The 12,357-nt window shown below is 50.1% G+C and overlaps 1 long non-coding RNA gene across 1 annotated transcript; it reads right to left on the bottom strand.

Moving 5' to 3' along the window:
• Positions 1 to 3,452: 3,452 nt before the first annotated feature.
• LOC132451105 (uncharacterized) lies at positions 3,453 to 12,085 on the bottom strand. The gene is made up of 2 exons (XR_009523972.1): positions 11,628 to 12,085; positions 3,453 to 4,548 (listed from the first exon to the last, which is right to left on the bottom strand). It is a non-coding gene; the product is annotated as an uncharacterized LOC132451105 (long non-coding RNA).
• Between the last annotated feature and the right edge of the window lie 272 nt (positions 12,086 to 12,357).

Here is a 12,357-nt window from a genome sequence, read left to right as displayed (position 1 = left end):
CTGGCATTGTTGCAGAGGAACTAGCGAATGGGGTGGTTAACGGAATCCGACTGAAACCCACGCAGTCAACAGTGTCCTCAGCGGATCAAAAGAGCCCCTAAATCTTCATCTCAACATTCCAGCCTCCTGCTTCACAGCAAGGGAAGTGTGTGTGTGTGTGTGTGTGTGTGTGTGTGTGTGTGTGTGTGTGTGTGTGTGTGTGTGTGTGTGTGTGTGTGTGTGTGTGTGTGTGTGTGTGTGTGTGTGTGTGTGTGTGTGTGTGTGTGTGTGTGTGTGTGTGTCTGTCTGTCTGTCTGTCTGTCTGTCTGTCTGTCTGTCTGTCTGTCTGTCTGTCTGTCTGTCTGTCTGTCTGTCTGTCTGTCTGTCTGTCTGTCTGTCTGTCTGTCTGTCTGTCTGTCTGTCTGGACGCCTGCCAGCGGGGACAGAGCTGCAGGGGATATGCCCATGTACCGCATGTAAAACTCAATATGAACACATGTACACACACTCACACTCACACACACACACACTGACACACTCACACACTCACACACTCACACACTCACACACACAAACAAAGATCCACAAACATGCATGCACAACTAAGGCTTCAACCAGCTAATAAAATAAAGACGCTCCAATCCATCTTTTTTATCGACCGAATCGACATTACCACCGCCACATGTATGCAATCCAAAACATGAACTTCAATCGAATCAACTGTAATGCATTAAATGTTTCGCTAGCTTTTTTTTTTTTTTTTAATAAACAAGAATCTGTAGACAAGATAAAAACTTCAATCCTAACTCCATCGCAGCATAAAGGCCTTGAAGCGTAACAAAATGTCGGAGAGCAGCATTGCCTAATGGAGGCTTTTGGTGAAAGATCTATAACAAGATGGCGGACAGCAGCAAACTCATTATGCCAACGCCCCACAGAGCCAAAATGGCCGACGGTGGCACACTGGCTCAGCTCTTGACCACGCCCCACAAAGCCAAGATGGCGGACAGTGGCACACTAGCTAATGGAGGCAGAAATCTATACACCAACGCCCCCCAGAGCCAAGTTGGAGGGCACAGAGCAGCTCCACCACAACATTTACTTTTATGTCGCTTTAAAAGCGAACAGAACTCCATCATAACGCTGATTCTGATGGGTGATATTTGGCAGAGAAGTGGCTGTGAGGGGAATGCAATTTGGGGCCAGAGAAGCGCCATTGGGCAAGGCGAGCCAGACACGCTATTATTGTGAAAGGATTTAGAGATCATTTGATAAGTGCATCATGTGTTTTTCCAAGAGGAAGTATGCCCTGGCAACCCAAGAGGAAGACATCTGATATTGTGGGTAAGTATGCCTGCCTATCTGTGTGGGTATGTGTGTGTGTGTGTGTGTGTGTGTGTGTGTGTGTGTGTGTGTGTGTGTGTGTGTGTGTGTGTGTGTGTGTGTGTGTGTGTGTGTGTGTGTGTGTGTGTGTGTGTGTGTGTGTGTGTGTGTGTGTGGGCAGGTGTGCATGTGTGAATGTGAATGTGCATGTGCATGTGCATATGTGTGTGTGTGTGTGTGTGTGTGTGTGTGTGTGTGTGTGTGTGTGTGTGTGTGTGTGTGTGTGTGTGTGTGTGTGTGTGTGTGTGTGTGTGTGTGTGTTGACTGCCCTCTCAGATGACTCATAACCACCACCAGGGCGTGGTGGTGGTTATGGATTGTAACCGATTTCCTGTTAACCGTCCTGAAACATCCCTAAAGTGTGAGTACACATAGCCAGGGGCCAGAGGGGGGAGACAGGAGGGGTGAGAGAGCAGAGGGGAGAGAAAGGAGGGGTGAGACCGGAGGGGTGAGACAGGAGGGGTGAGAGCAGAGGGGTGAGACAGGAGGGGTGAGAGAGCAGAGGGGTGAGACAGGAGGGGTGAGACCAGAGGGGTGAGAAAGGAGGGGTGAGAGCAGAGGGGTGAGACCAGGGGGTGAGACACACACACACACACACACACACACACACACACACACACACACACACACACACACACACACACACACACACACACACACACACACACACACACACACACACACACACACACACACACACACACGCTTATTTCCCCTCTTTCCTATAATAATCTCCCTGACAAACTCTTTCCCCAAGATTGGAGTGCTTTATTCACAAGTGTTGTTGTTTTATGGGAGAGTTTTACGTCCAGCGGTTCAATACTTGGCAGCGGTGATCAGACCAGTAGAAGCAGCCCCTTTGTCTTCAGTCTTCCTGCTGTGAAACAGCAGCATGAGTTACATCCCGTCCCCTCGCCCCTCAGCCCCCTCCCAGACAGCCGCCCTGGGTCGTGGGAGGACAGGAGCACACTGGGAGAGATGTACGACGGGAGGGTTGGAGGGCCCCAGCGCCGGGGGCGGGGTCATGGGGCGCGGGGGCGGGGGGGGGGGGGGAACAGGCTGTGTGGTCCACACACTGATTTGCAGTAAATCAAAGTGACTCCTGCAAACAGCTTCCGTTTGAAAGGCGAACGTGTCAACCTTAACGGCCGGATCGCTTCATCGCGTCCAGGAGAGGGGTCGTTCTGGGCGGAGCGACGACAATGACGTCGCTCGGAGCTCATCACTCAATATTCATAATATGTCCCAGCTTGAACCGATAAATCTACCGTGGTTTAATGGCAGCGGCTAACCTTGAGGAAGTGTGTGTACGTGTGAGTGTTTGTGGTAGTTGGGGTGATGTGTGTACATGTGTGTGTGTTTGTGTGTGCCATGCATGTAACTGTGTGTAACTGTGTGTAAGTGCGTGTGCATGTTAGTGTGCGTGTGTGTGTGAGTAGGGGCCCATTAGCGAGGTCATATACAACACTCTGCTCTCCTCTTTATCCCCGCGGTGACAGTTTCAGGGCTTCGCTTTAAAGGACCCCTTCACTGGCCACTGTGCCTTTATTCTAACACTAACACACACACACACACACACACACACACACACACACACACACACACACACACACACACACACACACACACACGCACACGCACACACACACACACACAAACGGGCACACGACTTATAAATGACTTATAATTAAGTCATTAAGCAGATTCTCTTATCCGAAGCTGGTGTAGTGAAGCCAGATAAACAAATGAACAGGTAGGGCTCACAGGTCATCTACTCGAGGATGATACATTATGCTGCGCACATTTGGGACTCGAACCCAGACAAGCTTTTGGCAAGAAGTTAAACCCCCCCAGGCCTCTAGACTCTCATGCCCATTATACACACTAACAAACACACACACAGTATTCAGTGAAAAGCCTCGTCTTTCTTCACATCCACCATGGGTATGGTGAGTCACCCTCACCATCCTGGGGCAGGGGGGGGGTCTGGAGGGTACAGTGGACCCAGGCGCCTCGCTGGCTACTGTGGGGTGTGTGTGTGTGACTGTGTGCGTGTGTGTGTGTCTGTGTCTTTGATTGTGTGGGTTTGTGTGTTGCGTGCTATCGTGTGTGTGTGTGTGTGTGTGTGTGTGTGTGTGTGTGTGTGTGTGTGTGTGTGTGTGTGTGTGTGTGTGTGTGTGTGTGTGTGTGTGTGTGTGTGTGTGTGTGTGTGTGTACGTGCCTGAGTGTGTGTGTACGTGTGTGTACGTGCCTGCCCGTGTGCGGGTCTGTGTGGGTGTGTTTGAGTGTGTGTGTATGTGTGTGCGTGTGTTTGTGTGTGTATGTGCGTGAGTTTGTGTGTGTGTGTGAGGGCCCTCTCTCCTGGCAGACCTCCCATGCAGGCTCGTTCTGGCCGTGGTACAGCAGGGAGATCCAACTCACAATTACAGCCCAAAGTCAAACCTCAGCAGAAAGAGGAAAGAGTGGAATAGTGGATGTTTTTTGGACAGGACGGCCAGAACTAAAATCAAACATACCCTGAGAGTTCCCCTGTTCAGTACGTCTGTAAGAGAGTCGCAATCTCGTGTTTTTATGAAGCTCTCTCAGCGTGAGAAAAAGAGTGAGTATGTGAGATGACGTTGACTCGAAGAAATATCTTCAGTTACACACTTACACACACACACATTTACATGACTTGCTTCCACAGTTGTTTACTATCCTTATAATCACTGGTTTCATGAAGTCTCCCAGTGTGTGTGTCGGACCCTCCTTGATCACATGTGTTGTACCGCAGATAACCTGGATATGTGGTCTATTTAATGTTGTTTGTTTTGTGTGGTATTGTAACACTATGACTGCTGTCGTAAAACAAAGGGAACCTCTGGGACGATAAAGATTTACACACACACACACACTCGCACACACTAGCCAGGAGGATGGGTAGGACAAGCTTTGAACCACAACACACACATCAGCTGTTGATGGATTGATCATCATTAAAATCCCCTTATGACCCCACTGGAAGTGAGCTATCACAGAGGACACACAAAGTCCTCCCGCTCGCTGCAGTAGCGGCATGTCAACACCAAGAGGTATTGTTGTTGTTGTTGAGTGCAGGTTACCATCGAGACTTGCCTGTTCACCAGGTGTGCATGACACCGCCTCCCTCCCCGCACACAACTGAAACACCCAGACGGGAAGCCTTACCTAGAGGAGACGAAGACACAAGAACACAGGAGATAACGGCGTTAGCATGCTAGGGAGACACAACAGTCAAGAGAATCTCCTCCTCTCGGGGGTCATGTGCCAACTTCGTTGTTGAAGACACAGTAAGGTGTGGCCAGGCTAGCCTGTGAAGTATTTCAGGTATGAATTGCGACCGGTAGAAGGTGACATTGTTGTTGTTGTCACACCCTGCTGTCTGGCACAGTGCAACACACCGGCCACACCCGTCTGTGTGCGACAGACGTTTTGAAACCTTTGTTTTCATCCAAGGTGCTTCCTACACAGTCTATTAGCTAACAATGTGCTACAGAATCAGGAATATCTTAATCAATCAAACAGTGCCTTGTGTTGGCTATCTGACTCAGAAACACAAGCCTACACAAATACAATTAGGGCATTTACATCGACTGACATCGGTTAATGCACACATTGACGGCAGAGTCAACCATGCAAGGCGACAGCCAGCTCGTCAGGAGCAGTTAGGGTTAAGTGTCTTGCTCAGGGACACATCAACACTCAGGTAGGAGGAGCTGGGGATCGAACTAGCAACCTTTCGGTTACGAGACAACTGCTCTACCTCCTGAGCTAAACCGACCCCACGAACCAATAAAAAAAATATAAAAGGTTTTCAAAATGGCAAAGTCATTGGAAAAGGGCTGTTTCTTTCCAACCATTCAGTCCGAGTTCTCGTAAAGCCTCACCCCTTTGTTGGCAAAAGAAAGTTTGGCCCAAAACAATTAATCTGAGGGGGTCGGTAGCTGTAGAAACAGCGACCCCTATTGTCATTTAAAAAAAAGCTCAGCTCAAAACTCAGTCCCTCAACGAGACTCTCTCAAAGTATCCCAGAAGCCTGTTTCCACTTGAACCCATCCTGTCTGCCCCAGACAAAACACAGCGCAAAGAGCAGAAATACACCACATCTAGGAGAAAACAATAGCGGATGTGTTGCGTTACACTTGTAAACGACAGGATCCAGGGGGCTTGAATTTGATTATGTAATGAGATCAGCGAGGCTGGAGGTCCACAGCTCTGGACCGGGTCCACACGTCTGGACCAGGTCCAGGAGTCGTCAGGAGAGTGGAGACGCGGCCGAGCTGACAAACGTAATGCTCACTGATTCCTACTGACGGCGAGCTAATGGGGACCAGACGCCCTCCAGACTGAGTTAGACACTCAAACAAGAGAGGGTTATTCTCCCTGCTTAGGTTATTCTGCTTTGGCCCCGGGTGGAAGACGGAAAGCGTCAGGCAGACAGACTCACACAGACACCACACACGCAGACAGACACACACACACACACACACACACACACACACACACACACACACACACACACACACACACACACACACACACACACACACACACACACACACACACACACACACACACACACACGCAGACACAGGCACGATGACTCAACGCACAGGAAGCAAAAGCCAATTTAAAAAGCTCTTAAAACGTCAACAAAACGTTTTGTGGAGGAGCTGGACCCACCACTAGTGGTCGGTATTAAACGCAGAAATGTTCACTACAGTTTGACACTACAGTCATGGCTTTCCACGGAAGGGCAGAGAGAGGGGAGAGGAATCTAAAAGATGTGACTTCATCCAGCGAAGATTAAGTCTTCAAAGCTCCTGAACGCCCACTCGCACTTTGCTACCAAGGCAGCGTTGTCATATGTAGTAGTAATTAACACGACTACTCTGGCGATGAGTCAATGCAAGCGCAAGGGAGACACCGAAATCCAACTGTCAAACCCAAGGGGGAGGGGCTTAAATATGAATATTCATGTTTAAAGATATATCCCCTGGGAGAGTGTGTGGAGACGGCTGGTTGAACCTGTTGAATCAGCGTGTAACAGGTGTGCAGCCCCACCCAGCCGAGTCCAATCAGACTACAGGCCAGATGAGGCTGCTTCATCAGCCGTCCTCCACACACACCCCCCACAGCCCCGCCGCAAACATGGCATCTGCAGGGTATGATCGAAACGTTGTTGAATTATACTGCAGTAGTAATTAGTGAAGTTGATTAAGTGCTCGTCTTAAAGCATTTCATTTAAGGTCAAATTTGAGTAGGTTTGCATGGTGATTGCTTGCACACAGACACGCGTGCGCCCGCTAGCACACACACATGCACGCGTACACACACATGCACGCGTACACACACATGCACGCGTACACACACACGCACGCGTATGTACACACACACACACACACACACACACACACACACTCACACTCACACACACACACACACACACACACACACACACACACACACACACACACACACACACACACACACACTCACACACACACACACACACACACACACACACACACACACACACACACACACACACACACACACACACACACAGCGCATTGGGGAGAGAGTAAATGTGCTGTATCGTCTGTTTGCACAGGAAGGGGCAACAAGGGAGCACAACGCATCAGTTATGATCAGTTATGATATGATATCATGCATTATGTATCTCAGTCATTCTCAAAAATTCTAATTCTACGACCACTACTACTAGACGTGTTATCCTAATCGTTATGGACGGTCTGACGTAGAACTTCTAGAATGTAATCTGTGATTTTAGGTTGCCTATTGAATATCTGGCAGGGGACAACGGATGTAAACGAGCCTCTTAGGCTAACTCTGGCTCACTTACAGTTTGACTGTTGATTAGTGTGCAATGTCCCTGAAATAAACCAATAAATAAATAAATGAGGAAGCGAATCAGGGAACTATGCCCGGGTGCCTATGAGGATCCAGTCCGTCCCAGGTTATCAGCTACAGGGTGTGGTCACTACCTTACTGTTCAGGAGCCCGTCCAGGTCAGGACCCCCCTAGCCTAACGCCAGACCTCATCTCACTCTACAATGAGATGAGGTCTGGGGGACCACACATTCATTTTCTCGTATTTGAGGCGTGGTTTACGATTGCCCGGAGCCGTTTATTGGGCGCTACGGATGTCTATCATATGAGTCTGTACGTCGCTCATAGCCAATCACATCAATTATACCAGATGACGGATGTAGAGCGACAGAAATTCGACGAGGAAGAAGACGATGGGTGTGTGTCGAATAGACGTCGTCATCGTCTCGCCGTCCCTCCCCGTTCTGTGATTGGTTCCCTATCTCAGGCGAAAATCGGATCCATGGAATCCAGGCTGCCTAGCAGCGCCAAATGAAATTGTGCGCAAGGCAGCCTGGGTATAGCCAGGCTAGGACCCCGCACCCCCACTCTGACCCCACAAAACCACCCTCTTCAGGGACACATTGGACCGCTGTAAAGAGAGAGCAGAACAGAGTGGAGGAATTTGATTAAGAAAATGAACAACCTCAAAATATTCCCTCTCTCCTCCCCTAGGTTCCATGCAGAGGCAGCGGTGCCTTCAACCAGAACCGTTACTCTCACAGAGCGATCCCCTCCCTCACAGCGGACACACAAACTACCCTCACAGTTGTTGCGCTTGAATCTCAAACCTCGCTGCCCGTTTATTTTTTTCACTATTTAGAATTTATTTATCGCAAAGATTACTTATTTTATTTTACCTAATTTAATCATTTTCTCCTTATTGCACCGTAGGTCAGTGATGAACACAATTTTGATCCCTCTATTTGACATGTGCATATTTTAGAATTGAAAATAAAGCTGACTTTGACTTTTGATGTTCAGGAGGTCTGAGGTCGGGGTCAGGGAGGCTTTCCATCGCTATGTCTGTTAAAGGTTCTGCTGTGGTTTCTGGAACGAAGCAGAATGTTCCAGGAGCTTCTCTCACAACAGAGGCGTGTTTACGGGCCCGTGGGGAGATAAGAGGTGAAATGTCTCTGTTGAAGGTGTGGGCTTTAAAAACACCAACAGAACGCTGCCCCGGCCTGACTGACAGATGTTAGCATGATTACACTGCTTTTTATTGCTGGGAGAATACTAATACTGCCCTGACGTAGCTCAGGACTCAAAGACCACCGACATCAACAAGAGACATTTTATTCTCATGATTTGGTTTGTCTAGATTTGATTAAAGGACGGAAAGAGACGGATTGAAAGAAAGACAGAAGTTTTTCAAGCACATATGGTGTGTGTGTGCGTGCGTGCGTGCGTGCGTGCGTGCGTGCGTGCGTGCGTGCGTGCGTGCGTGCGTGCGTGCGTGCGTGCGTGCGTGCGTGCGTGCGTGCGTGCGTGCGTGCGTGCGTGCGTGCGTGCGTGCGTGCGTGCGTGCGTGCGTGAGAGAGTGAGAGAGTGTGTGAGGTGATTAATATGAAAACAAATATGGAAAATAAAAAAGGAAAGAAAGAAACAAGGACTAAATATCCAAGAAAGACAGCAAGAGAGAAAGAATATAATACACTTTTTACCTAAAATTATTAAGCCGACCTGTCTGTCTCGGTTCTAAGGTATTCAGAAGCTCCCTACGAGTCCAACAGATCTGGGCCAAGAGCCTGACAACAACATCTCAGCGGTGGGAAAACAGAGAGGAATGCCACCAGACGCTCTGCATGCCTGACACACACTCAACCACGACAACACAACCGTAGATCACCCCGACTGATCGTCAACAACAACCGTTAGAAGCCCACTATCAGGTATCTACGGGTCGCTCCCTCCCCTCCGCAACCCACGCTCCAGCCCCTCTCCCCACCACAAGGGAATAATAAACGCCGGGAAAAAATAGATCTAAAAATCATGCTTTTCACACAGAGAGTGGTGCAGCCAAAGCAAAGGGTTTGTTGTGCTGGGACTGCGTTAGGAGGCGCCGCCTGGCGATGGAGAAGGATGGGAGGATAAGAGGCTGGAGGTGGGGGCCCCGCCTGCTGATGAAGGGGGCGGGGCCCTAGGGGCCAGGGGTCCGAAGACATAGAGCGATCCCATTGGCTGGGCTCAGCGGAGCGAGGGGGTCTTTGTCCCGAGCCTATGACAACAACACCCTCAGCCCATTCTTCAGAGGCTCCCTGTAAACACCCTATAAAATGCCCCCATCCCCGCCCCCGCCCCCTGCCCCCCTGCCCCCCTGCCCCCCGCCCCCTGCCCCCCTGCCCCCCTCCCCTCCCCTCCCCAGTCCATTCACAGCCAGGGACAGCCTCCAAGACCAACGTCTGAACACAACATCCTCGCCATGAGAGCTGGGGACCTCAGACAAAGCCACACACATATGGACATGCGCACACACAAACACACACACACACACACACACACACACACACACACACACACACACACACACACACACACACACACACACACACACACACACACACACACATACACACACAAGGACAGACACACACACAAGGACAGACACACACACAAGGACACACACACACACACACACACACACACACACACCCACACCCACACCCACACCCACACCCACACACACACACACACACACTTGTGTGTGTGTGTGGGTGTGGGTGTGGGGAAGTTACTAAAAAGTAACTGTGTGGGGAAGTTACTAAAAAGGGCGTGCCAGCTTGTTCTCCAGACTGGAAAACCAGCAGCAGGCAGTTGTGAAAATAGCGGGTTTCTTCTATCTTTATGAATACCACTTAGAAGAGATGTAAATAGTCATCACAGGAAGACACATTGATTGTGGCGCGTTGATGATGAGATGGAGGCTGATGTCGTCGCCATGCCGACAGTATGATCACCGGTGAACTGAGTAGAAATTGAATGAGGTGATTAAACGTTTTTGCTGCGGGGAATGAGGCTGGGGAGTTGATCTTGAGCTTTTAACGGGGACAGCATGAGGGGAAGTTTGGATATATTCAAATGAGACACTGGTTGGTTAAGACTTGTTTCAACTGTCTAATAAACAGAGAGCAACACTGTAAAAAAGCTGTTGACAAGGGAGGCAAAAAAAACTGTTTTGCTTATTGTTTATGTTATGTTTTCTACCTTACGTCACTTTATGGAGGTTATATAGTACCGCACAAGTACATGAAAGATGTTTGAGTTAATTTGAGGCTAGTCAAGACCAGCCACACTGTGACCTCATCCATCAAGACGTATTTTTAGTTTTAAATTGAAGTAGTGACATGGCATTAATCACGTCCAAGGTTCCAACCGCATTAGGAGCAAAAATAGAAAGTGTCAGGGAACGTCGGCTCAAACAGTCAAAGTGCATATTAAACACATCATCATCACAGCTGCGGTTGTCCCCGGTTACGCCTCCATCCCCGGTCCAGAGGGCTGGGCTATGCGCCTGGCCGGATCCCATCCCCATCCCGTTACCGCGGCGCTGCTGCAGCCTCTCTCTCTCTCTCTCTCTCTCTCTCTCTCTCTCTCTCTCTCTCTCTCTCTCTCTCTCTCTCTCTCTCTCTCTCTCTCTCTCTCTCTCTCTCTCTCTCTCTCTCTCTCTCTCTCTCTCTCTCTCTCTCTCTCTCTCTCTCTCTCTGCAGATCGCAGCGCAGACGCACTCCCTCCCTGCCGCATGCAGCATCAGCAGCAGCCGCGCACATACACACACACTCACACAAACACCACACACATGCATAAAAACACATGCTTGTCGACATGACATCGGGACATATTTGCGACCTCCGAACCCGGTCCACTGACTCCAGGGCAAAACCCTGCCGTCACGCTCCGAAACAAAAACAAAAGGATTGAAGGAGCTTTAATACGTGACAAAAAACCCAGAGAGAGGGAGGGAGAGAGAGGGAGAGAGGATCAGAACGACTTTGTTTTTAAAGCACCGTTGTTGTTTTGCGCTCAACTTGAACAACACGTTTACCAACGCAAGGTGCGCCTCTGGTGGCACAGCATTCTGGGTAAAATGAGCGGTAACCAAAAACAAGATGACAACAGCATTTGGAAACAGCGGAGGTAAAACTAAGAGAGGCGAGAGGAGGAGAGGAAAGGAAGTGAGATGAGAGAGGAGGAGAGGAAAGGAAGTGAGATGACAGAGGAGGGAGGCGAAGAGAGAGACAGGACGGGGACTGATAGTGGGATGACAGAGGAGGAGGAGAGAGCAGCCGAGAGATAGTGAGAGTCGAGAGGAGGAGGAGGAGGAGGAGGAGGGGGAGGAGGAGGCAGCGGAGAGGTACCTTTGAGAGATGTGATCTCATGCTGTATAGAGCGCGAGCCGTCCATGCTGCTGTCCGCTAACGTGAGCTAGTGTCAGTCTCAGAGCCGGCTTGCTATCGGAGCCTCTCCTCACTGTCCCGCTGGTAGGCTGCTAGGATCTGCTGCGATCTGCTCTCTCTCTCTCTCTCTCTCTCTCTCGCTCTCACACTTCTCCTGCTCCTGCTGCTGCCTTGCTCTGCCTCTGATGCTGCAACAGAAGCCAGACACTTTGTGTGTGTGTGTGTGTGTGTGTGTGTGTGTTTCCCTCTCTCTCTCTCTCTCTCTCTCTCTCTCCTTTCACCCACAATCTCCCTCGCTCGCTGTAAAGCAAAGGCAGTGCACCCTCCCTCCTTCCTTCCTTTCACTCCCCTTGACTCACCCCCCCCCCCCATCCCCCCATCCCCCCCTCCTCCCCCCTCCTCCCCCCACAACCCCTCCCCCTGCCTGTCCCGTCTCATCCTCATGGGTTCTCACAGGGAGCTTTCTCGGCCAATCGGGGGGCAAGCCCTATCCCAGCGGCCCGCCGGTCGCTTCCCGTCAACCAATGCAGACGCTGCAGAGTCACGATGACAGGTGTGATTCTGTTTTTATTCTGGTATTGATTCATTAGGGCGTGCTCGGGGAGAAGTATGCGCACCCTCTGCTTCTGCAAGCCAAGGTGAAACCATGAGGTTGGTGTTTGGCCTTTTCCCAAAGCATTTCTTAAATACT

The sequence above is a fragment of the Gadus macrocephalus genome, chromosome 22, assembly GCF_031168955.1.
Source record: "Gadus macrocephalus chromosome 22, ASM3116895v1".
In the NCBI taxonomy this organism is placed as follows: domain Eukaryota; kingdom Metazoa; phylum Chordata; class Actinopteri; order Gadiformes; family Gadidae; genus Gadus; species Gadus macrocephalus.
This window is presented reverse-complemented; position numbering and strand designations above follow the sequence as displayed.